This window comes from Pongo abelii, chromosome 6, assembly GCF_028885655.2.
Source record: "Pongo abelii isolate AG06213 chromosome 6, NHGRI_mPonAbe1-v2.0_pri, whole genome shotgun sequence".
NCBI classification, from domain to species: domain Eukaryota; kingdom Metazoa; phylum Chordata; class Mammalia; order Primates; family Hominidae; genus Pongo; species Pongo abelii.
In genome coordinates, this window is record NC_071991.2 from 122,360,762 (window position 1) to 122,386,798 (window position 26,037).

At 35.2% G+C, this 26,037-nt stretch overlaps 1 long non-coding RNA gene across 3 annotated transcripts in view; it reads left to right on the forward strand.

The window, feature by feature from the left end:
* The window catches only part of LOC103891201 (uncharacterized), a 99,023-nt gene that overhangs the window by 13,822 nt on the left and 59,164 nt on the right, over positions 1-26,037 (forward strand). Inside the window, exon 1 of one of the 3 annotated variants that reach the window (XR_008527227.1) lies at positions 8,493-8,724. The exons of 1 other annotated variant lie outside the window; for it this stretch is intronic. This is a non-coding gene — a long non-coding RNA (uncharacterized LOC103891201). Of the gene's footprint in view, positions 1-8,492; positions 8,725-9,183; positions 10,189-26,037 lie in introns of those variants that run through there. One more of the 3 variants, XR_008527230.2, reaches the window with a different exon arrangement.

Here is a 26,037-nt window from a genome sequence, read left to right on the forward strand (position 1 = left end):
TGAATTTAAAGAAGACAGATGAACTTAAAAGCAGCAATGATCACTGGCAAGTAACTTCTTGCCAGGAAAAAAATGCCAATCAAAATCCTTTATTGAGTGAAAAATTTCATTGAGAATGAAAATGAAATATATAAACTTTGGGATGAACAATAACTGTGAACATTTGTAATCAGTAACACAGCACCAAAGGAAACACTAAAGGGTCTTCAGGCAGAAAAAAAAATTCCAGATGAAAATGCAAAGATGCAGGAGGAAAGAAGAAACAATGGAAATTGAAATTGTGTGGTTGAAACCACTTTAATTTCCATTTTTATTTTAGTTGAAGTTCCGTAATTAGGTTATTTCTGTCTCACTGACTTTTTTTTTTCATAATTTCTGTGGCAATTCCCTAAATAGATCCTCAAGAAAGTTCGTAGAGACAATATTTCTAGAATTATTGAACATTACATTTGTAGGGCAGCTTGTCCTACAAAATGTGGCTTTGTACTTTATATCCTGGTTTTAATAAAGCCTGAGCTTATGCTTTCTCTTTTAATTATCTTTTAGATATTGCTCAATACTATTCTGGTATTTTCTATAGCTGCAGAGAAATTTGAATCCTACCTTATTTTTTTCCTCCTATTTGTTTCTGTATGGTTAAAGTCTAACAACTTGACTAGATTGTAGCACAGTATTAATCATTCTGGGTCACTTCCCTAGCTGACAGTGTGTTCTTCTAGTATGTGTATTTAATAAAATTTTTCTAGAATTGTATAAATATTTATTCATTTGTTCAAGACTCCCATTATTATTTTGCCTGTATTCTATCTTTATTACAGTATCTCTAATTGTTCCTATTTGTGTCTTCATCTCCATTCTTCACGCTTGACACTTAAATTTTTACACTCTGTGCCCCCTACTATATATTTTTACGTGTTTCTGCTCTCCTTTGCATTCCTTCAAATTTTGTCTTCATTTTTGCATTTTTTTTCTTTCTTTCTACTTCTGTCCCAAGTTCTAACAGATCACATTTTATTTCTTCTGTTGTTTCACTCACTATCCTTGTTCTGGATTCCTGTATTTCTGTTTTTGACTTCCTTTACAACATGAATGGCTTCATTTAATATTTTAAAAAAATTATGACAAAATAACTAGCACAGTTTTCATATTGCTTATGACTTTACTTTCTGAATGTGCTTCGTCTACTGTTAACATTCATTGCTATTTTCCACATTTTTAAAGTATCTTCTAAATGCTTTATTTCTGTAAGCCATCTTTCTCTGATTTTTGGTGATTTGATTGGCTTTTATTTTTATGCTGTCCAAAATCTTAATTTTATTCTGAGTCAGAACTTCACTATGTGAATTTTTATAAATACTCAATTCGAATTTATCTATCATTTCATTCTGTGTATTTATGGAGAACTTACTGTATATCAGTGTTCTTTGCTTTCTCAGCATTTATAAGATTAGAAAGGGGAAAAATTAAATAAATGCATCCAATACAGTGTGTGCTAAGTACTATGAGAGAAGAAATATAGGATATTATGAAAGCACATTAAGAATATTAAACATTTATGTTCTTCTAATATATTATTGCACAAATCCTGCATTTTTGGAAGCATAAAAAATTCTATCCTTAGCAAACTAATGCAGGAACAGAAAACCAAATACTTCATATTCTCACTTATAAATGGGAGCTAAATGGTAAGAACTCCTGGACACAAGGGGGCCTATTGGAGGGTGGAAGATGGGAGGAGGGGAGGATCATGAAAAATAACTAGTGGGCACTAGGCTTAATACTTCGGTGATGAAATAATCTGCAGAACAGACCCCCATGACACATGTTTACCTATGTAACAGACCTGCACATGTACTCCTGAACTTAAAAGTTAAAAAATAATTAGGGCAACATTAGTCCCAGTTTATTTTATGGACAAATAAAAACAAGATAACAGCCAAAAATTATCTCATAAATCTCTAATGTTTGGAAGAATCAAGAAACTCTTCCTAGAGAAAGGAATGTCTAAACTGAGATTCAAATCAAAGAATGTTCCAGGCTGAAGTCACTGTTCATTATGGTATATAAAAACAAGAGCGAACAAGAGAGCTAGGTATTGACAGATGAGTTCCATTGCTTTGTTTCTATTTTATCAATCCATAAATAGAATTTATCTATTAAACCCCAAATGTTAGAGGAACAAATTGTATTTTAAATAGGGTTTATTATCTTCTTTTAGAGCTATTCTCAGAGGCAGGAAAAAGATGAAAATGCATCTTAAAATTTTTAAAATATTCTCTTTCTGTGAGAAATTTTAGATTAAATAGTTAATATTCAGAGTTAGAAGATTTCAGGTAACATGATATTTTGGCTGACATTCCAAGAAGAATTTGGAAAATTCTTCCTTTGGAAAAACCCTTGTTGGTTAATGTCATTGCTCTTAATTTTAGTAATACCTAATTGTGCATCATTTTCCAACAGGATCCTGCTAGTCTTTGTCTGCCTAACACTTATACTAGCCAGACTTTGAAGTTTAAAATATCTGTAGAATGAAGTAAAGGCAGCTGTTGATTGCCTTCAGTATTATCCCTTTGAAAGTAATATTTTAGACCCTCATTCATGGATTCTTGCAGTAAATTGCACATTTCACACTACAGGCTGCTATTAATCCTTTCATTTTCTTTAACAATTATCACCTCCATAAGACTGCATTAATTTCCCCAGTATTTCTCTTCTGTACTACAAAATTCTAAAAGGAATGGCAGCGTTTTTGCCTGATGGGTTGAAGAGTTGCCAGCTAATTTCTACTATTATGAAATCCATATGACAAATTTGCAGCGTGACAGCTGCTGGACAGCATTCAGGCTGGCCTGTTGGGTCCTAGTTTATTTCTTTGTGTAGAGAAGATACACGAACATTAGCTAACCTATGGTACTTATGCTACAAATGTCAAAGTCTTGTTATAATTAAATCTTTATAGTATTTCTTTTTATGTGTGAAAATGAAAACATATTTGGGCAACTGTAAATGCATGCTTTTTATTTTTAGAATTGAAACTCAGATTGTTTATTTAATTTGTCTGGCACAGAAAAAAAAGTGAGGAGGAAAACAGAACAACAAATTCATGGTCTCTTTCTCATTCATCCTGAGTTTCCAAATATAATCCCTTTCGTAACTGAGGGCACACACCCAGAGAGTCTAGAAATTTGCAAATTATGATAAACTGCAAGTAGTAATGTGAATCCTTGTTAGTCAGAATAAGAGAATAATCTGACAAATATGAGTTAACCTGTTTTAAAAACTAATCCTTTTTTTTTTTTTTTTCAAAGCATGTGGGTGAATAAAGAAAAGCTAAAGAGGCTAATATTTTATTCCAAGATCCTCTAGGGTCAAACTGGAAATGACAGAAGGGGTGAAAATGGGGGGGAAAAATGACTCTTTGGCTGAGTTAGTTTTCTGTTTCAGAGCCTGGTAGATGTTTAAAGCTCTTCCTCTCATATGCACTTTCATAGATTCTCGTGATGCAGGTAATGCAATTTTCTCTGCCTGGCCTTCTACCTTCCTACTACCCGCTTCCTGGTTTTCTGGTGGTCTGCTTTACTTAAACTTTCTCTGTGTATCCAGCAGAGCGTGGCGTTTAAGATAACTGAGCTGGGGTGCTGGAGTTCAAATCCTGATTCTACTGCTTACTAGTTGTGTGACCTTGCACAAGTTATTTAATATCCCTTGCTTCATTTTCTTTATCTGAAAATGGAGATGGTAATAAGTAGAACTAATTTCATTGATATGCTGAGAGGAAACTTTCTATCTAAAGACCTATCAGATCATCTGATCTGTCCATCTATCCATCCCATAGAACTGTGGTGTAAGTATTCATTATCATTATTTTCCCTATAGAGCATCCTACAATGGCTTCAGTTGAGTTTTCTCTCACATGTTCCACTACAGGTCCATTGGAAACACTCATGCCTTTTTTTACCACAAGCAAACACCGGCTGTAAGTAAGGCCTAACATGGCAGTAACCTTTCTTTTGCTCACTTTGCACCACTGGCACAGCTGTCTGGTGTCTCTGCCCATTAGATTTTCCAGTCAATCATCCCCCACCTAACTTCAGGAGACACATGTTTTCTGAGCAGCCTTACTTAAGACTCTCTGTGATTAAGATTAAAAGATTGAAACTGGATGCCTACTTATTACTATATACAAAAATTACCTAGAGGTGTATTAGAGACTTAAATGTAAGACGTCAAACTATAAAAATCCTAGAAGAAAACCTAGAAAATACCCTTCTCAGTATTGGCCTTGGCAAAGAATTTATGACTAAGTCAGAAAAAGAACAAGATCATGTCCTTTGCAGGGGCATGGATGGAGCTGGAGGCCATTATCTTTAGAAAACTAACACAGGAAATGGAAAACCAAATACCACATGTTTTCACTTATAAGTGGCAGGTAAATGATGAGAACATATTAACACATAGAGGGGAACAACACATATTGGGGCCTTTTGGAGGGTGGAAGTTGGGAGCAGAGAGAGGACCACGAAAAATAACTAATGGGTACTAGGCTTAATACCAGTGTGATGAAATAATCTGTACAACAAACCCCCACGACACAAGTTTACCTATGTAATAAACCTGTGTATGTATCCTTGAACTTAAAATAAAAGGTAAAAAAAAAATTTATGGCTAAGTCTTCAAAAGCAATTGTAATAAAAATAAAAATTGATAAGTGAGACCCAATTAAACTAAAGAGATTCTGCATAGCAAGAGAAACTATCAAGGAAGTTAACAGATGTATTCTCAAACTATGCATCCAACAAAGGTTTAATATCTAGAATCTATAAGGAACTTCAACAAATCAATGAACAATAAGCAAGTAACCCCATTAAAAAGTGAGCAAAGGACATGAACAGACATTTCTCATAAGGAGACATACAAGTGCCAACAAACATGAAAAAATGCTCATCATCATTAACCATCAGAGAAATCAAAATCAAAATCAAAATGAGATACCATCTCATGCCAGTCAGAATGGATTTGTTTAAAAGGCCAAAAAATAGCAGATGTTGGTGAGACTGTGGAGAAAAGAGGACACTGTTGGTGGGCATGTAAGTTAAGTTAGTTCAGCCACTGTTTTTGAAGATTTCTCAAAGAACTAAAGGTTGAACTACCATTCAACCCAACGATCCCATTACTGCGTAAATCCCCAAAGGTAAATAAATCACCCTACCAAAAGGACACATGCATCCATATGTTCATCATAAGTCACAATAGCAAAAATATGGAATCAATCCAGGTACCCATCTATGGTGCACTGAATAAAGAAAATGTGGTTCATATACACCATGGAATACTGTGCAGACATATGACAAAATCATGTCCTTTGCAGGAACGTGGATGCAGCTAGAGGCCATTATCCTAAGTGAACTAATGCAGACACATAAAACCAAATGTACCACGTTCTCACTAATAAGTGGGAGCTAGACTGGGTGTGGTGGCTCACACCTGTAATTTCAGCACTTTGGGAGGCCAAGGTGGGTGGATTACGAGGTTAGGAGATCGAGACCATCCTGGCCAACACGGTGAAACCCTGTCTCTACTAAAAATACAAAAAATTAGCCGGGGGTGGTGGCGGGTGCCTGTAGTCCCAGCTACTTGGGAGGCTGAGGCAGGAGAATGGAGTGAACCTGGGAGGTGGAGCTTGCAGTGAGCTGAGACTGCTCCACTGCACTCCAGCCTGGGCAATGCAGCGAGACTCTGTCTCAAAAAAAAAAAAAAAAAAGGTAGGAGCTAAACACTGGTACACATGGAAATAAAAATGGGAATAATAGATGCTGGGGACTACTAGAGGGGGAATAGAGATAGAAGGGAAAGGGCTGAGAAGCTGCTTACTGGGTACTATGCTCATTACCTGGGTGACAGGTTCAGTCATTCCCCAAACCTCAGCATCATGCAATATACCTTTCCAACAAACTGTGCATGCACCTTCTGAATCTAAGATAAAAGTCGGAAAATTTAAAACATTTTAAAAAGTCTGATAAAAGGATTAATTTTAGAAACAAGCCCCACATGATACCGGAAGCCAGTGAATGTGCCGAAAATTACACTTACTAGAAATGGAGAAGAAAAATCTGTCATTATTTCCAGATGACATAATTGCATACATAAAAATCCAACACAGTAAGACATTAGAATTGAGAAATATATTTAAATTTTTGTTGCTTTCACTGGAAAGAGTATCCATTATAATATTTAATTGATACGGTGATTGTGGAAATCCACAAAATGTGTTTCATGTAGAACTGTTTTTGTGTTTTTTTTTTTTGAGATGGAGTCTCACTCTTTTTCACCTAGGCTGGAGTGCAGGGGCATGATCTTGGCTCACTGCAACCTCTGCCTCTCAGCTTCAAGCGATTCTCCTGCCTCAGCCTCCCAAGAAGCTGGGACTACAGGCATGTGCCACCAAGCCCGGACAATTTTTGTATTTTTATTGGAGATGGGGTTTCACCATGTTGGCCAGGCTGGTCTCAAACTCCTGACCTCCACCCGTCTCGGCCTCCCAGAGTACTGGGATTACAGGTGTGGGCCACCACTCCCTGCCTATTGGTTATTTTTTAAGTTTTAAATTATGAATTTGTTTATCAGATAAAGGCCTATTGAGATTTTGGAATTGAGTTTTTAAAAGAATTTTTCCAATTTCTTACATTTTCAAGCTTACTGATGTAAAGTTTATATTATTTTTTAATGTTTGTGGGTTATGTAATATTGTCTCGTTTCCATCCATATTTTCCCTCTGTTTTTTTTTTTTTTTTTTTGAGTAGTGTTACCAGAGGTTCATCATTCTGTTAGTCTTTTTATGGAGCATGATTGTAATGTTCTTTATTTTGTTTATTGTATGTTTGTTTTCCATTTCATTGATTTTTGGTTTTAGTTTTATTACTTTCTTTTTTCTGTTGTATAAGTTTTAGTGTGTTGTTCTTTCCCTGAATTAAAAATTATTTTATTTTTAATAGACAAATAATAATAGTATATATTTATGGAGTACAGTGTGATGTTTTAATACATACATACATACATTGTAGAATGATCAAGCAATGCTAATTAACATACAAATCACCTCACACACTGTTTCTTTATGGTGAGAAATATTTAAATTTCCCTACATTTAGCAATTTTGAAATATACGATACATTATTATTAACTATGGTCACCATGCTATACAATAAATCATCAGAACTTGTTTATCCTAATTGGAAATTTGTACTCTTTGATCAACATCTCTCCACACCCCCATCTATCTCAACCTCGCCAGCCTCTGGTAATCACCATTCCACTCTCTACTTCCATACGTTTGTCTAGGTTTTCACCTTTTCTTGAAATACGGTTTGTCTTATATTAGTGTCAGCTTTTTATTTTTGATAGCCTTTACATGGCATGTTTTAAAAAATCCTTTTTCTTTTAACTGTCCTTTATCTTTTCATACTTAATATGTATCCCTTGTAAACAGTGTAGTTTGGTTTTGTGTTTCTATCAGCCTGACAATCTTTTAAAAACATTTGAAGTATATAGTCAATTTAATCTTCATATGATCAATATAAGTATTGATGTATGGGGGATTTAAATCTACTAGTGTAGTTTCCCCCCTATTTTTCATTCCAGTTTTTCTTTTAGTATATGTACTGCCAAAGTGAGCATTCCCCTATTTTTCTATTTGGTTTTGTTCATTTATTTTCTTCTTTCTTATTTTCTTTTAGAATAACTCACATAATTTCTAAGGATTCCTTTATTCTTCTATTAGCTTTAAATTATACACATATATTTATTATACTTATTCTTAGAAGTTTCCACAGTTCACTTTTTTTTCTTTTCTTTTTTTTTTTTTTTTGAGATGGAGTCTCACTCTGTTGCCCAGGCTGGGGTACAGTGGCGTGATCTTGGCTCACTGCAACCTCTGTCTCCCGGGTTCAAGAGCTTCTCCTGCCTCAGCCTCCTGAGTAGCTGGGACTACAGGCACCCACCACAATGCCCGGCTAAATTTTGTATTGTTAGTAGAGACCGGGTTTTACCATGCTGGTCTTGATCTCCTGACCTCAGATGACCCGCTCACCTCAGCCTCCCAAAGTACTGGGATTGCAGGCATTAGCCACCACGCCCGGCCCACAGTTCACTTTTTATTTATATTTTTACCACTTTCTGGACAATATAATAACCTTATATTTTAATTCTACTTGTCTAAGTCCTGAGCTTCGTGCTATTGTTTTCATATATTTTAATTATATACATATACACATACAAATATAAACGTATACATATATGCAAATCTACACACACATACACACATGTTTATATATTTATTATATTTTATTATTATATTTATTTATTATTATATATTTATATATTTATGTATTTATTTATACACAGAAACATACTTCAAATTCCACAAGACATTATTCAGAACGGTGAATATTCATTTAGATTTATCCTCATTTCTATTCCAAATTTCCAAAGGTATTCACCCTTTTACATTACTGTACTTCTACTTCCTGAACTACCTTATTATATCTTTTATTACAGTGTTCCTTGAAATGACTTTTCTTAGATATTGATCTGGAAATTTCCTCATCTGACCGTAATTTTAAGGGTATTTTTTTTTTACCGGCCGTAGGAGTTAAGATTGGCTTTTCTTCCCCCAGTACTTTAAAGCTGTCATTTTATCATCTTCCAACTTACATTATGTCAGCTCAAGTGAGTTCTCAGTCTTATTGTCTGTCATTCCTGTTAATGTAACGTCCTTTTTGCCCCTGTACCTTCTTTCAAGTTTTTCTTTCTTTTTCACCAAGTGTACAGCCAACGTGTCTGTGTGTGTTTTTTCTTTATTCTATTTGATCTTAAAGCTTTTTGATATCTTTTACAGGTTTGATGTTGTTGTCTGGTTTTATCTGCCCAATATATTTTCAAATATTGTTTCTTTCTGTTCCTTTCTGAACTCCTATTATATGCATTAGATATTTTCAATTATGAAACTCATTTTCTTTATATATTTTAAAATTATTTTTCTAACTTTGTTTCAATCTGTTTATTTTTCTACTTATCTGTTTCCTAGTTAATAATCTTTTTTGTAGTGTCTAATCATTAACGAAACATAGCTATTAAATTTATAATTTGATTTATTGCATTTTTTATTTTCTAAAATTTCCAATGGATTATTTTAATTAGTTTGTTTCTGAGTAAAATTTTCCACTTTCTTATCTATTTCTTTAACACGATCAGTTATTTTAAAGCTCCTATCTGGTGAAAAGTTATAGAGGCTAGAGATGATGTTTTCTTCCTCCAGAGAGGATCTAATTTTCTAGTAGGCAAGATCATCTTTATTCATATATGAATTGAAATAATTTCAGGATTTTTAAGAACTATTTTAATTCCAGTTTGCCCCTACACTAGAGAACAGCCCTCTCAAGTTCTTAACTGAAAGCATTAAGTGTTTCCCATAGACCTCTTCCTACTTGGAGAATCCCAAATTCCAATTTTTATAACCCCAGAATTAAAAGAGTGTCAAAATCTCTGCATAGTTTTTGAGTTTTCTTTTTTTTTTTAAAAAAAAGGCATTGTTTTTTCTTATTTTCTTGACTTTCCCTCTTATGCCTGTTCAGATCAGTTGTCTGAAAATACCTCCATGGGAAATTGTATTAGTATGTTACACTCACTTCTTTGTGGTTCCCATTACTTCAGATCTTGGTCTCTCAGATAATGACTGCCTTGGTAGCCTTGTTAACAAATAGCTTTCCAATTGACTATAAAGTTGAAAATACTCATGTAAAATTTCAATTTCTGTAACCTCACAGAATAGTCTCCAGCTAAGCTCTCTTTAAACATGTATTATTCAAAGGGAAAATACTTTGTTAAATTAATTAGCTATTTTATATTTACAGGCAGAACAAATGCATAATGTCTTAAAACTGAACTTTGGGATTGTCTTATCAAAAATAGTGTTAACAACTTTAAAAATAATATCAAGTCCTAACATAGTTTTTCTTATAGCAAATTTAATATTAGCTAATAATTATTAGATGCCTGCTATATGCCAGCTATCATCCTGTATATTTCCCCTAGAATTCATCTTCCACCAAAGTACTATGTGTGATGTACTATTATTTTACAGAGAAGGAACAGAAGCGCAGATAACTTAAGGCATTTGTCCAAGGTCACGCAGTAAGTGACAGAACTAAGTTTTGGTTCTAATCCCAAGCCAGTTTACCACTTATCTATAGGCATGTGAAATCATTAGTAGTAAACTCACAGCCACTAATATTCAGTCCATATAACATACTTTCTCTTCTTTCTAAGTCTTTGTTGTAAAGATTTTATTGTAAGTTGTATGAATGCTTGGTGTGTTTGTGATTAAGTATAAAAATCTTGCCATTTTAAATTGATTTTATATATGTTACAATATAGTGAAACTTAGAATCATAATTGTCTGTTACATTTAAGTATAAATGGAAATGTTTAGAAGTGACAATGTTATATTTTAGATTAGAAAATATACTACTATGAAATTTCAAAATCAAAAACTTGAAGTTCTGCTTAGGCTGTCTGTATATTGTATGTTCTCGTGCAAATCTCTTAAATTTTCAGAATACCTTTCTGCATATGTATTTAATATTGGGATAATAACTAGTGCTTCACAGAATTTTTCTGAGGACTAAATGATTCACATGCATAAAAATTTTATGGAAAACAATGTATTTATTAGTTTCTCAGTAGCTTTTATTTTTTATCATAATGATTTTTATTATTGTATATTTAAAAAGGGCATGTGTCTACTAAGGTAAGAGCTTAGGTAAAATAAAAGCTTAACTAAGAGTTACTCTATCACACATTCGTTATTTTTAATAGAAACACCATTATAAAAGCCTGTTCAGCTTCCACTTTAGGTTTGATGCACTGAAAAGTTTAGACTGAAAGTTTTCCACTCTGGGATGGATATAGTTCAAAAGTATAGAAAGTTTTCATAAGTTTGAGCCATATTATTTACAAATCGACTTAAATTTGTGACCCAAGAAATACTAGTGAAATGTGAACAGTTGGGAATAAAATGTCTAAAATATGGTCAATAGCAAAATATATTTTAAACAAGTATAACAATCACTCTTATCTTTAATATAATGACGGATTTACTAGATAAGGGAATACTAGAATCAATGTACCTTCTATTATAAATTCAATAAATTGTTTCATGAAATGCCATATAGCACAGCACAAAAAAATCAATTTCAAAATATCACTATTTAAATGGTATTTATTTAAAAGTCAAAAAAGGTCAGAGGAAAAAGAGATCAGATATAAAAGTTACTCTAAGTTTGGTTGGTAACTAGTCTTTCCACCTTCTGTGCTTTCTGGCACTTTACATAAACTTTTATTATACCATCAGTATAGCGAAGGATCGTTATTTGTCGTTTTTCTCCCCGACTAGACTACAGATCTTTCAAATCAGAGAACCATACTTATTCATCTCTGGATTCTCAGTGCTTAATAAATGCCTCTGAGAAAAAGAATATTGTACATGAAGATTTGGTTTTGATTATTTTTTTTTCTTAGATGAGGAGGAGCTAACAATGTAGAAGTCATTATAGCTAAGAGGGAGAGGCCTGCCGTTACTTCATTTGCAAAACAGATGATTGAACTATAGTCAATATTTCCAAAGTTTTTGTTTTATTTTGAAAATAATTCTATGAGATTATCTTTCTTCATTGTAATATCTTGGGTACAGTGTTAAGGAACAAGGTTATAGAGGTGGAGTTCTCCCCAAAAGCCTACTCTGCCAGTAAGCGCAGGGGATCTGCTAAGGCAAGAACTTAGGTTAGATAAGAGCTCACCTATGAGTTGTGCACTTGTAAATCTGACCACATGACATATTCTATTACTTGTTTAAAAGAAAAAAAATGCATTTGAAACAAATTGTTGTTGACTTTTCAATATGCACCTATCTTTAAAATAAAAATTCCATAGTAAAACAATTAATTGGTTCAGTAAGATTTATGTTAAATAAATGTTTCATAAAATCTGTCAGTGTATGTTAGTATTAATGCAAAATTGCCTCACATATAATAACTTCAGGTATGTAACTACTTTGACTGCCAGCTGACAATAGTTTATTATATATTTTGAGGAACATTAGCAGCTCCCTGCTAAGAGTATAAACATGGAGAAAGTAGGGCAGAACCACGGGGCTAAATGAATCAGCAATCGAATGTTATTATGAGAGAATTTTTGAGAATCCTAAAAAGAAATAATATAAAGAATACCTTCCCTATTATGTCTAAAAGTAGATATTGTATGATGAGAAAATTACTCACTCAAAAAAATTGTAGAAGCTCTAGTAATTATCCCACACCAGAGAAATGAATTTCAGATGTTTTGATTTGTCTATTAAAACTTGTTATTCTAAAGCAAATTATTAGACAAAAACTTGCTTGTTTTGAAATACCAAAAATAAGACGAAGAATTCAGGTGTTGGACCTTTATTTCTTAATTTTTTTTAAGAGATAGGGTCTCACTGTTTTGCCCAGGCTGGTCTTGAACTCCTGTGCGCAAGTGATCCTCCTGCCTCACCCTCTAGAGTTGCTGGGATTACAGTTGCACACCACCATGCCCAGCCAGGTGTTGCTTTTAAAAACTTTTCCATAACTATAAATTTTCATGAATTAAGACTAATGTCTTCTATATTCTTAATATAAAGTTGTAAGATGCATAAAATAGCAGTTAAGGAATGGTAAAAGAAAATGAGGATAGTACTTACCAATGTACAAGAAGTCATCTAAAACCAAAATTAGAAGCCATAAGAAATATTGAAATTTTAATTTTAAGATGAAATATTTATAGGTACATTTCCAATATGCCATAGGTGGGGAGAAAGGATCCTTAATTAACTACTTGAAGATTGTCACCTGACAGTGACAAACTCCTACCAAAGATCCTAATTACTGTAAAAAGACTTGAAGTGGTAGCTTTTCAAAAATGTTAATTCAGGAACCAGTAAATAACAAAGAAGAATTATTGCTTATCAAAACTAGCTTTGAACAGTTGATAAAACTTGTCTAGAATTTTAGAAATCATTGAATCAATGGGCTGAGTAGGAAGAGAAAAACATGTCATTGACGATTTAAGAGAAACATATTCTAGTTTTTCCTAATATGGGAAGAAGAACTAAAAAGTCACTGGGATTTATCTTCTGTATATTTGATGTTCATGTAAAACTTCTAGGCACTAACAAACCAAGTCCCAGATGTTCAGTAGTATGGACTTTGCAGCAGAGTACAGACAGAAAATGTAAAGTTAAAAGAAGTGGCAGGGGAAGAAAAAAGGAGAGATGAATAAATTTTAAAAAGTAAGTGGCACATATACACCATGGAATACTATGCAGTCATAAAAAAAGATGAGTTCATGTCCTTTGCAGGGATGTGGATGAAGCTGGAAACCATCATTCTCACAAAACTTACACAGGAACAGAAAACCAAACACCACATGTTCTCACTCATAAGTGGGAGTTGAACAATGAGAACACATGGGCACAGGGAGGGGAATATCACACACTGGGGCCTATCAAGGGTGGGGGGGCTAGGGGAGAGATAGTATTAGAAGAAATACTTAATGTAAATGATGGGTTGATGGGTGCAGCAAACCACTATGGCACATGTATACCTATCTAACAAACCTACACATTCTGCACATGTATCCCAGAATTTAAAGTATAATTTAAAAAGTGAGCATTAAAAAGGAACTCTTTGAACTACATTGTGTACAATAACAAGTGGCTTTTACACCATGAAATATTAACGTTTATATTAACTCATTTAATTCTTATATTTTACATCTAAGAAATCAAGTCTTAGAGGTGCTCAAAATTCAACAACAACTGAAAAGCTTAAGCTATTTTGAAAACTATCTGCTCAGATGTTTTCTTAGTTGTTAAAAATAATGGGAACCATTTAAAGACAGAAAATGCATTTTTCCACTAAGCAAGTACTGTTGAACTCTTACTCAGATAGTTAATAAAATGAGGCTACAATAAGAGAGGGCACACAGAGACTGTTGCAAGTTACACAAGTAGTGATGCATATATGGTATTCTTGGAACAACACTGATAATGATGGTTGTTCCTGAACTGAATACAAAATATTCTCAGAAGTATTTTATAAGTGAGATTAGAATACAGATAGGTTTATCTATTTACTTAAACTCAAACACGATTTGCCATCTTGGCTTTAGAGTTAAAATTTTGAGAAACAGAATATTGTCTCTCTACTTTGCCTTTACATTGTGGAGAACAAAGTGATATTAAGTAATATATATATATATCATAAATTAGTATTTTCTTAATTATGCTCATAACTATAGCAACTACAGTCCCCTGAATATAATGATGGTGCATAGCCAAAATCTGCAATAACAAAGCTATTTAATTTGTAGTCTCCCAAACCAATGTAAATAAAAGTATCTAGCGATTTCATTAATCTTCATTTAAATGGTAAAGTAGGTAAAATTAGTCTTTAATGATACTCTAAATTCCATCTTATTTATTTTATTCCGGTTCAAAGGAATAGTATGCTATTTTGTCAATAAGAAGCACATTTTTCATATTTTAACATCTCTGAAATTGAGATACCACTTTAAGTCAGTATGATAACAAAATTATCATTGTCGTGGTTAACTGGCATTTTTTCTCTTGGTGGTATGCAAAAGACTGGTATGTTTTATAATAAATAGTATCCTGGATTTAGTGAAATTAGGTAAATTAGATATAAGGCATAGAATTCACAAAAAATGTCTCCCTAGAGATATGTCTGAATATCCAATAATATTTAGATTGAAAACTGCAGGCATTACTCCTCTTAGGGATGTACATATATAACGTTTCAAAATTAAAAGTGTCAAATAAACTAATGCTGGAATCACAAAGAATTATTTACTAACGTAGACTTTCAGTCACTGTGATAAGTGGTGTTAAATATATTTTTTGTCATGACCTATTTCTGGCACCATTGAAATCTGTTACAGTTGCTTCAATCTTAATTTTTAGACTCTTTGACTACATGACTATGGCCAAAGATTTAGCCTCTTTTAATCACAATTTCTTTATCTAAAAAATGGACATATTCAATCTAACTCATAGGACCATGAAGAGAATTACATGAGATGGCAGATATAAAGAAGTAGCACATATACACCATGGAATACTATGCAGCCATGAAAAAGAATGAGTTCATGTCATTTGCAGGGACATGGATGAAGCTGGAAACCATCATCCTCAGCAAATTAACATAGGAGCAGAAAACCAAACACTGCATGTTCTCACTAATAAGTGGGAGTTGAACAATGAGAACACATGGACACAGGGAGAGGAACATCACACGCTGGGGACTGTTGGGGGTGGGGGGAAAGGGGAGGGAGCGTATTACGACAAATACCTAAGGCATGCAGGGCTTAAAACCTAGATGACGGGTTGATAGGTGCAGCAAACAACCATGGTACATGTATACCTATGTAACAAACCTGCACGTTCAGCACATGTATCCCAGAACTTAAAGTAAAACAATTATTTAAAAGAAGCAGCACAGTTCCTATCACATAAATGTTATCAGCTTTTCTTAAAATGTAGCCTTGAAATAAATGATTCTGAAAACTGAAATTTGTCAGAGGTAGTAGGAAGTATTCCTGATGACTGGCTCAGCTTGACAGCAGATCAGGTTGATAAAGTATGTTTGAACTAAACACTGTTAAAGTAGTCTCGAGGATGAATGTCCTCTGCTCATTTTAGTACATGATTAGCAGGACACAACAGGATAAAGGATGAAAAACAAAACTCCTGTTATGAAGTGACTGCATTCATAAATCAAAGGTCCATGCCAGAGTCTCTCAAACAGAAGGGGGAAACATCATGTTGGGGGCACCACACTGTGAGATGGGCAATGCAGTTAAATACCAAAATACTTTTCACAGCATTTAACACCGGGTGGCTCTAGGCATAATCCTGCATAGGTAGGTAGGTATGTAGATAACTAACTCAGACATTTCCTAAGACTTTCTTAGAGTTTGAAATCTTTAGCACTAGACTCACTTTGGTTTAAATACATGATTTCTAAAAGGCCATTGCACAAATGTACAATGATCACACAGATAGAAGAGATATTTTCTTGACAGTTTAGTATAAATTAGCATGTCAGATTATATAGAGAAAGAAACAGAAACCGCACCAAATAAGGTTGATGGAGATGAGAAAAATTTAGAGTCTCAGGACAAGGAGGGCTAAAACTCTAGCAGCAGGAAAACAAAGTGAATGATCTGGACAGATGGAAGCATCTAACTGCTTTGTTATTGGGAAAAGAATAAATATAAAATTGACGTTCTAAACAACAAGAACTAGACTGATATTTCATTGCTCTGTCTCCAGTTCCTGGCAGGGAACATGGCACAAAACAGGCTTTCAATAAATATTTGTTAAATAAAAAAATGAATAAATGAGACATTAAAAAAATATATTTTAACTGTCTCTATAATTGCTAAAATTTCAAAGACTGTAAAGTAAGTTTAACTTTTGCATACTTATGTAAAACAAGAGCATCACAAAACATAGGTGAATCATGTTGTATCAGTCATATGCTGATTTTCAAAAACTGTAAGGTGACCTGTAAGACATTTAAACCTATGTAGTAAACAAATGACTTAAGATGTCAGGTTCTTTTTTATTTTTTATTTTTTTTACTGATACAAAAAGAGCATTTATTTGGTTTGGAAATGCATTTGTGTGAATTGATGTTGGGGATGGGGGCAGAGCAAAAACAAGATACAGCCTCCTATTTTTTCTTAATAATTGCAATTTTTATTTTAGATACGGGGTACATGTGCTGGTTTGTTATATGGGTATATTGCATGATTTTGAGGTTTAGATGGCAGGTTCTTGAATGCATGGACCGTGCTGTTTTTAATCTTTGTAAACCCAATGTTCATCACAGTGCATGACATATGATAGGTATTCAATAAATGTTGGTTAAATTAATGGGATTTTAATAAACACAGTTAATCATCCAAAAGCTTTGTGCATATTTTGTCTAATAATCCAGAAAATTGACAGTATAGTTACTGTGCAGACATAGTCAATGGTATGCCTCTCATCTATTGATGTGTTATAATTCGGTTCATTTAATTGTGCTTATGTTTTACTGTGTTGTATTTTCTGAATGAGAATATGTTTGCTCTTTTGCCAAATTTTTTCTCATCCATATTTACATGTATACTGACAAGTTAATGTATTTCAGTGGCCTTATGTTTCTGTTGTACAGCCATGAGATGTTTTCTTTGCAGCATCTGTGTATTTTAAGATATCATTCTGTCTCAGGGATGCCAGTATTTTGTGTAAACGAAAATGAGAAAATGAGATTAAACACGGGTAAAATAAAAGACAGTCTGTAGAGTTTTCTCAAAATATATATTTTAGTCTCTTCCTAGAGATTCTGATTTAGTTTTGCAGGGGAGTGAGGGTTGAGGAAATTAGAATATACTGTGTGGTTTCAGTCTGAATGTACACACACACCTTATAACCACCTCAATTTTAACACTATGAATCTTATCAGGGTGGGGCTAATTGCAATCTGGGAAAGGTGCCTGTGCTTCAAAAACCTTCCCACCACCACAGTTTGATTTAATCCATGTGCTTCCGTTCTCAAACCACCAGTGAATTCACAATCTAACAATATTTACAAATATTTATTTGTGATTTAAAAATCTTAAAAAATGGTAATTAACCCCACAGTAATTGTTATTGAATCTTCTCAAGGAGGTTACTTCTACTCTCATTATCTTGTTTTCAAGTTGATTTAAGATAATACAATGAATTTAAAGGAAGAAATAGTGAGAATTGCATCTAAATGTGGAAGCCAGTGTCAACTGGTGAAGATCTAACTGGTACATTTTTGTTAACAGACTTCCTTTTAATCTGATTATGCCTTTCAGGTTAAAAAATCTCACAGAAGTTTTAGTTCTTTTTTTTTTCAAAAGAAAAAATATTTTATTGTGTGGCTGAGAGACAGTGTTTTTTAAATTATAAGAGAACAAAGATCCTTTTGGTAAACTACATAAAATTTATTCCTTTACAATACTGGCTATAAACCATACTTCCCCTCTTTTACTTTTTATTCTATAAAAGCCAGGATAAATTAAGTGGCAAGAGCAAAACTGTTACCTACAAATTGCAGATAATATGAGTTTATTTTTAAAGCAGAAAATGACTCAATTATTAATTGCTTCAAGGAACTAAGATGGTCATTGTAACAAAGATGTTAACAGCATTGTAATAGATAACAAATTTAGAGAACAAGAGGATTAGATATTAACTTCTTATAGAATATTTGGAATATGGCATTGCAAAATATTTTATAGAAAAATGTGGTGTTATTACACTTACTGAGAACATAGAATTATCTACAGTTCTGGATTTTAATTAATTTTGATTGTTTTAGAGATAGGAATAAATGGAAGGAATAACTCCAGTGCCTAGAGTGGTACCAAGTACAAAGTTAGTGGACAATATATATTTGTTGAATAAATTTGCAATGGAATATTTTCGGCAGGTTATAAATGTTATAGACAGATATGGATATTAAAAATCCCACATCTTTATCTCCCATTTATTGTATTATTGTATTATTTTAAACTAATGATGATTAGTTTAAAAGTTTTCTTCAATGATGAGACAGTGTCTTCAATATAAAAGACACACAAGTGTGGCTGGCAAGATGGCTGAGTAAAAACAGCTCTGGTCTGCAGCTCCCAGTGAGATCAGCAGAGAAGTCGGGTGGTTTCTGCATTTCCAACTGAGGTACCTGGCTTATCTCATTGGGACTGGTTAGAGAGTGGGTGCAGCCCACAGAGGGCGAACCGAAGCAGGGTGGGGCGTCGCCTCACCCAGGAAGTGCAAGGGGTCAGGGAACTCCCTCCCCTAGTCAAGGGAAGCTATGAGGGACTGTGCCTTGAGTAATGGTGCACTCCGACCCAGATACTATGCTTTTCCCACAGTCTTTGCAACCCGCACACCAGGAGATTCCCTCGGGTGCCTACGCCACCAGGGCTCTGGGTTTCAAGCACAAAACTGGGAGGCCATTTGGGCAGACACCGAACTAGCTGCAGGAGGTTTTTTTCGTACCCCAGTGGTGCCTGGAGTGCTAGTGAGACAGAACGGTTCACTCCCCTGGAAAGGGGGCTGAAGCCAGGGAGTCAAATGGTCTAGCTCAGTGGATCCCACCCCCACAGAGCCTAATAAGCTAAGATCCACTGGCTTGAAATTCTTGCTGCCAGCACAGCAGTCTGAAGTCAACCTGGAATGCTCAAGCTTGGTGGGGGGAGGCATGTCCACCATTACTGAGGCTTGAGTAGGCAGTTTTCCCCTCACAGTGTAACCAAAGCTGCCAGGAAGTTTGTACTGGGCAGAGCCCATCCCAGACCAGCAAAGCTGCTATAGCAAGACTGCCTCTCTAGATTCCTTCTCTCTGGGCAGGACAAATCTGAAGGAAAGGCAGCAGCCCCAGTCAGGGGCTTATAGATAAAACTCTCATCTCCCTGGGACAGAGTGCCTTGGGGGAAGGGTCAGCTGTGGGTGCAGCTTCAGCAGACTTAAACATTCCTGCCTGCCGGCTCTGAAGAGTGAGCGGATCTCCCAGCACAGTGCTCCAGCTCTGCAGAAGGACAGACTGCCTCCTCAAGTGGGTGCCTGACCCCCATGCCTCCTGACTGGGAGACACCTTCCAGGAGGGGTTGACAGACACCCCATACAGGAGAGCTCCAGTTGACATCTTGTGGGTGCCCCTCTGGGACGAAGCTTCCAGAGGAGGGAACAGGCAGCAGTCTTGTTGTTCTGAAGCCTCCAATGATGATACCCAGACAAACAGGAGTGGACCTCCAGCAAACTCCAGCAGACCTGCAGAAGAGGGGCCTGACTGTTAGAAGGAAAACGAACAAACAGAAAGGAATGGCATCAATATCATCAAAAAGAATGTTCTATGTGAACATAGAAACATCCCATAGAAACCCCATCCAAAGGTCACCAACATCAAAGACCAAAGGTCGATAAATCTATGAAGATGAAGAAAAACCAGCACAAAAAGGCTGAAAATTCCAAAAACCAGAATGCCTCTTCTCCTCCAAAGGATCACAACTCCTTGCCAGCAAGGGAGCAAAACCGGATGGAGAATGAGTTTGACGAATTGACAGAAGTAGGCTTCAGAAGGTGGGTAATAACAAACTCCTCCGAGCTAAAGGAGCGTGTTCTAACCCAATGCAAGGAAGCTAATAACCTTGATACAAGGTTAGAGGAATTGCTAACTAGAATAACCAGTTTAGAGAAGAACATAAATGACCTGATGGAGCTGAAAAACACAGCAGGAGAACTTCATGAAGCATACACAAGTATCAATAGTCAAATCAATTAAGTGGAAGAAAGGATATCAGAGATTGAATATCAACTTAATGAAATAAAATGTGAAGACAAGATTGGAGAAAAAAGAACGAAAAGGAAGGAACAAAGCCTCCAAGAAACATAGGACTATGTGAAAAGACCAAATCTAAGTTTGATTGGTGTACCTGAAAGTGACAGGGAGAAAGGAAGCAAAGTGGAAAACACTCTTCAGGATATTATTCAGGAGGAACTCCCCAACCTAGCAAGATAGGCCAACATTCAAATTCAGGAAATACAGAGAACACCACAAAGATCCTCCTCAAGAAGAGCAACCCCAAGACACATAATCCTCAGATTCAGTAAGGTTGAAATGAAGGAAAAATGTTAAGGGCAGCCAGAGAGAAAGGTTGGGTTACCCACAAAGGGAAACCCATCAGACTAACAGTGGATCTCTCTGCAGAAACCCTACAAGCCAGAAGAGAGTGGGGGCCAATATTCAACGTTCTTAAAGAAAATAATTTTCAACCCAGAATTTAATATCCAGCGAAACTAAGTTTCATAAGCGAAGGAGAAATAAAATCCTTTACAGACAAGCAAATGCTGAGAGATTTTTTCACCATCAGGCCTGCCTTACCAGAGTTCATGAAAGAAGCACTAAATATGGAAAGGAAAAACTGGTGCCAGCCACTGCAAAAACACACCAAATTGTAAAGACCATTGACACTATGAAGAAACTGCATCAGCTAACAGGCAAAATAACCAGCTAGCATCATAATGACAGGGTCAAATTCATACATAACACTATTAACCTTAAATGTAAATGAGCTAAATGCCCCAGTTAAAAGACACAGACTGGCAAATTGAATAAAGAGACAAGACCCATTGGTGTGCTTTATTCGGGAGACCCATCTCACGTGCAAAGACACTCATGGGCTCAAAATAAAAAGAAAAGTGGAGGAAGATTTATCAAGCAAATGGAAAGCAAAAAAAAAAAAAAAATCAGGGATTGCAATACTAGTCTCTGATAAAACAGAATTTAAACCAACAAAGATAAAAAAAAAGACAAAGAAGGGCATTACATAATGGTAAAGGGATCAATGCAACAAGAAGAGCTAACTATCCTAAATATATATGCACTCAATACAGAAGCACTCAGAATCATTAAGCAAGTTCTTAGAGACCTACAAAGAGAATTAGACTCCCAAACAATAATAATGGGAGACTTTAACACCCCACTATCAATATTAGACAGATCAATGCAACAGAAAATTAACAAGGATATTCAGGAATTGAACTCAGCTCTGGACCAAGTGGACCTAATAGACATCTACAGAACTCTCCACCCCAAGTCAACAGAATATACATCCTTCTCAGCACACATCGCACTAATTCTAAAACTGACCACATAATTGGAAGTAAAACACTCCTCAGCAAATGCAAAAGAATGGAAATAATAGCAAACAGTCTCTCAGACCACAGTACAATCAAATTAGAACTCAGGATTAAGAAACTCACTCAAAACCACACAACTACATAAAAACTGAACAACCTGCTCCTGTATGATTACTGGGTAAACAATGAAATTAAGACAGAAATAAATAAGTTCTTTGAAACCAATGACAGCAAAGACACAATGCATCAGAATCTTTGGGTCACAGCTACAGCAGTGTTTAGAGGGAAATTTATGGCACTGAATGCCCACAGGAGAAAGTGGGAAAGATCTAAAATCGACACCCTAACATCACAATTAAAAGAACTAGAGAAGCAAGAGCAAACAAATTCAAAAGCTAGCAGAAGACAAGAAATAACTAAGATCAGAGCAGAACTGAAGGAGACAGAGACACAGAAAACCCTTCAAAAAATCAATGAATCCAGGAGCTGGTTTTTTGAAAAGATTAACAGATAGACCACTAGCCACACTAATAAAGAAGAAAAGAGAGAAGAGTCAAATAGACACAATAAAAATGATAAAGGTGATATCACCACTGATCCCACAGAAATACAAACTACTATCAGAGAATAGTGTAAACACTTCTATGCAAATAAACTAGAAAATCTAGAAGAAATTGATAAATTCCTGGACACATTCATCCTCCCAAGATTAAACCAAGAATTAGTCGAATTCCTGAGTAGACCAATAACAAGTTCTGAAATTGAGGCAGTAATTAATAGCCTACCAACCCAAAAAAGTCAAGGACCAGATGGATTCACAGCTGAATTCTACCAGAGGTACAAAGAGGAGCTGGTACCATTCCTTTTGAAACTATTCCAAACAATACAAAAAGAGGGACTTCTCCCTAAATCAATTTATGAAGCCAGTATCATCCTGATACCAAAACCTGGCAGAGACACAACAACCATAAAAGAAAATTTCAGGCCAATATCCCTGATGAACATTGATGTGAAAATCCTCGATAAAATACTGGCAAACCGAATCCAGCAGCACATCAAAAAGCTTATCCACCGTGATCAAGTCAAGGCAATGGCAACAAAAGCTAAAATTGACAAATGGGATCTAATTAAACAAAATAGCTTCCACACAGCAAAAGAGACTATCAACAGAGTGAAGAGGCAACCTACAAAATAGGAGCAAATTTTTACAATCTATCCATCTGACAAAGGGCTAATATCCAGAATGAACAAGGAAGAGAGAGAGAGAGGATGTCAAGGTCATTGAGAGCATGCATTTACCAAACCAGTGATTAGCAAGATCATTTTGTGTGCTCTAACTTGCTAAGAGAGTTTTACCTCATTATTCCAAATGCATTATTTCCAAAGTCTACAAACATCCAAGCTATAGATGTAAACATATTTGTCCAATGAGTTCTTTGAAATTGAAGGTGTTTGTGGGAACTGAGGTCATTAATGATTTATAAGTGATTTTGTTATTGATTTTATTTGGAAGCCCTTAAAATGAATAATTTATCAATTAATATAGAGTGAGTAGGAGGTAGGCTGTGGCTTGAGTGTGCATCAGAATTATTATGCAATTTGAGAGTTTCTGCAAAATTCCTTAGTGGTTCTGATTAATTCTTCCTTTGGTGAGCAGAAGAGGAAGGATTTGAAAATGAAGTTTTTCAAATTACAACTCCCTTACCCACAGCACTATTCTAATTATAAAGACAACAGTCTAAAGTGAGAAGATGCTTTACGAAATACAATTGGTTCAGAAATAACACTGCTTATTTCTGCCTCCAGCTGGGAACTACTACCCTAAATGATTCTTCCACATTGACAAGGCTTCAGAAAGGTTCTTCATAGCTGGTTCTGTGGGCAGTATGTGCTAAGGCAGTTATAGTTTTCCATTATCTAAATGTTAAGAAAGACTCATGGCTCATGATTAGTGTAATAATTTTCTATCTCATATTCAGATAAGCAGAAAAATATTCTTGGAATGCATATGATGACATAATTTCATCTCAAAAAATCTGAAAGTATTTCATATAGCTTGCAGAAATAATGTTGTCTTACCTATGATGGGATATGACAATAAATCAATAAAACAAATTTTATTGTCTGATTTTTGTAGTTTTTTTCTCTTATGATTGTATCTCTATAGCTCTGGATATTTAGGGATGTGAAAAGTGTTAAGGATAATTTACCCTGTCCTTAACAGTTTTCAATACACACACATCAGATAAATCATACGGAAACATCGCTTTTACTTTATAATGAGGAAACTGAGGCTCAGAGATCTTTCATGCCCTAATTCCTATTTCGTTGTTATTTATGCTAAAGTATGACACTATCATTTTTATTTGACATCCTGTACAAATGTACAGTTACACTTAGCATAATGATGAGGAGACATTCTGGGAAAGCATTGTTAGGCAATTTTGCCACTTTGCAAACATCATAGCATGTACTTACACAAACCCAGATCATATAGCCTACTACACACTTAGACTGTATGGTATAGCCTATTGCTCCTAGACTACACAGCTGCACAGTATTTTAGTGTACTGAATACTGTAGGCAATTGTAACACAGTAAGTATTTGTCTAAACCTATCTAAATATAGAAAAATTATGGTAAAATATGGTATAAAAGATAAGAAATGTAACCCTTATATAGGGCACTTACCATGAATAAAACTTGAAGGCCTGGAATTTGCTCTGGGTGAGTTGTGAATGAGTGGTGAGTGAATGTGAAGGCCTAAGACATTGCTTTGCAGGTCTGTAGACTTTATAAACACACTAAATTTATTCAAATTTTTTTCTTTCTTCAACAACAAATTAACCTTAGCTTACTGTAACTTTTTTACTTTATAAAATTTTTTAAGTTTTCAAAACTTTGTGACTGTTTTGTAATAACACTTAAAACTCAAGCCATTGTGTAGATATACAAAAATATTTCCTTTCTTTATATCTGTATTCTATAATCTTTTTACTATTTAACTTTTTAAAAAACTTTTTAAAGTTTTTGTTAAAAACTAAGCCATGCGTGCACACCCACTCGCCTGCGTGTGCATAACACACACACACACACACACACATACACTAGCCTAGGCCTATCCATGGGTCAGGATCATCAATATCACTCACTTCAACCCCTTGTCACACTAGAAGGCCTTCAGGGACAATAAAACACATAGAACTGTAATCTTCTATGATAACAATAGCTTCTTCTGACATGCCTTCTGAAAGACCTACCTGAAGTTGTTTTATCATTAACATTTTTTAATAAATAGGAGGAGTATAGTAAATACAAAATCAATAACAGTGGTTTATTATTATAAAATATTACGTGTTATATATAATTATATGTGCTAGACTTTTATACGACTGGAAGTGCAGTGGGTTTGTTCACACCAGCATTACCATAAACCTGTGAGTCATGCATTGTGCTATGACATTACGACGGCTATGATGTCACTACACAATAGGAATTTTTGAGTGCCATTAAAATCTTATGGGACCAGTGTCTTATATGTAGTCCATCATTGACCAAAACATCGTTATGTGACTCATGACTGTACCTGGGCATAAATAGCTGTATCTGTGAGAAAATAGAGAGTATTTTAGTTACATTCATCGCTTCTTACCTGATTTAAATTTTATTTTTGTAATTATGTCTTCCTGGTGCACTAAGAGTTATATAGTCAACCCTCTAGATTCATATTCTCCATATATATATAGAGAGAGAGAGAGAGAGCGAGCGAGCGAGAGAGAGAGAGAGAGAGAGATGGAGTCTTGCTCTGTTGCCCAGGCTGGAATGCAGTGACGTGATCTTGGCTCACTGCAACCTCTGCCTCCCGGGTTCAAGCGATTCTCCTGCCTCTGCCTCCCCAGCAGCTGGGATTACAGGTGTGCACCATCATGCCCCGTTAACTTTTGTATTTTTAGTAAAGATGGGGTTTCACCGTATTAGCCAGGCTGGTCCCGATTTCCTGACCTCGTGATCCACCAGCCTCTGCCTCCCGAAGTGCTGGAATTGCAGGCGTGAGCCACCAGGCCCAGCAAACTTTTTTTGTTTGTTTGTTACATAGATTAGAGGTTTCTGTGTTGCCCAGGCTGGCCTCGAATGCCTAGCCTCGCCTCCTTATGCATCAGGACAACAGTCCTGAGCCATTGCGGCTCCCATGAAATATTTAAATATTGTTATTTCTCTTGCAA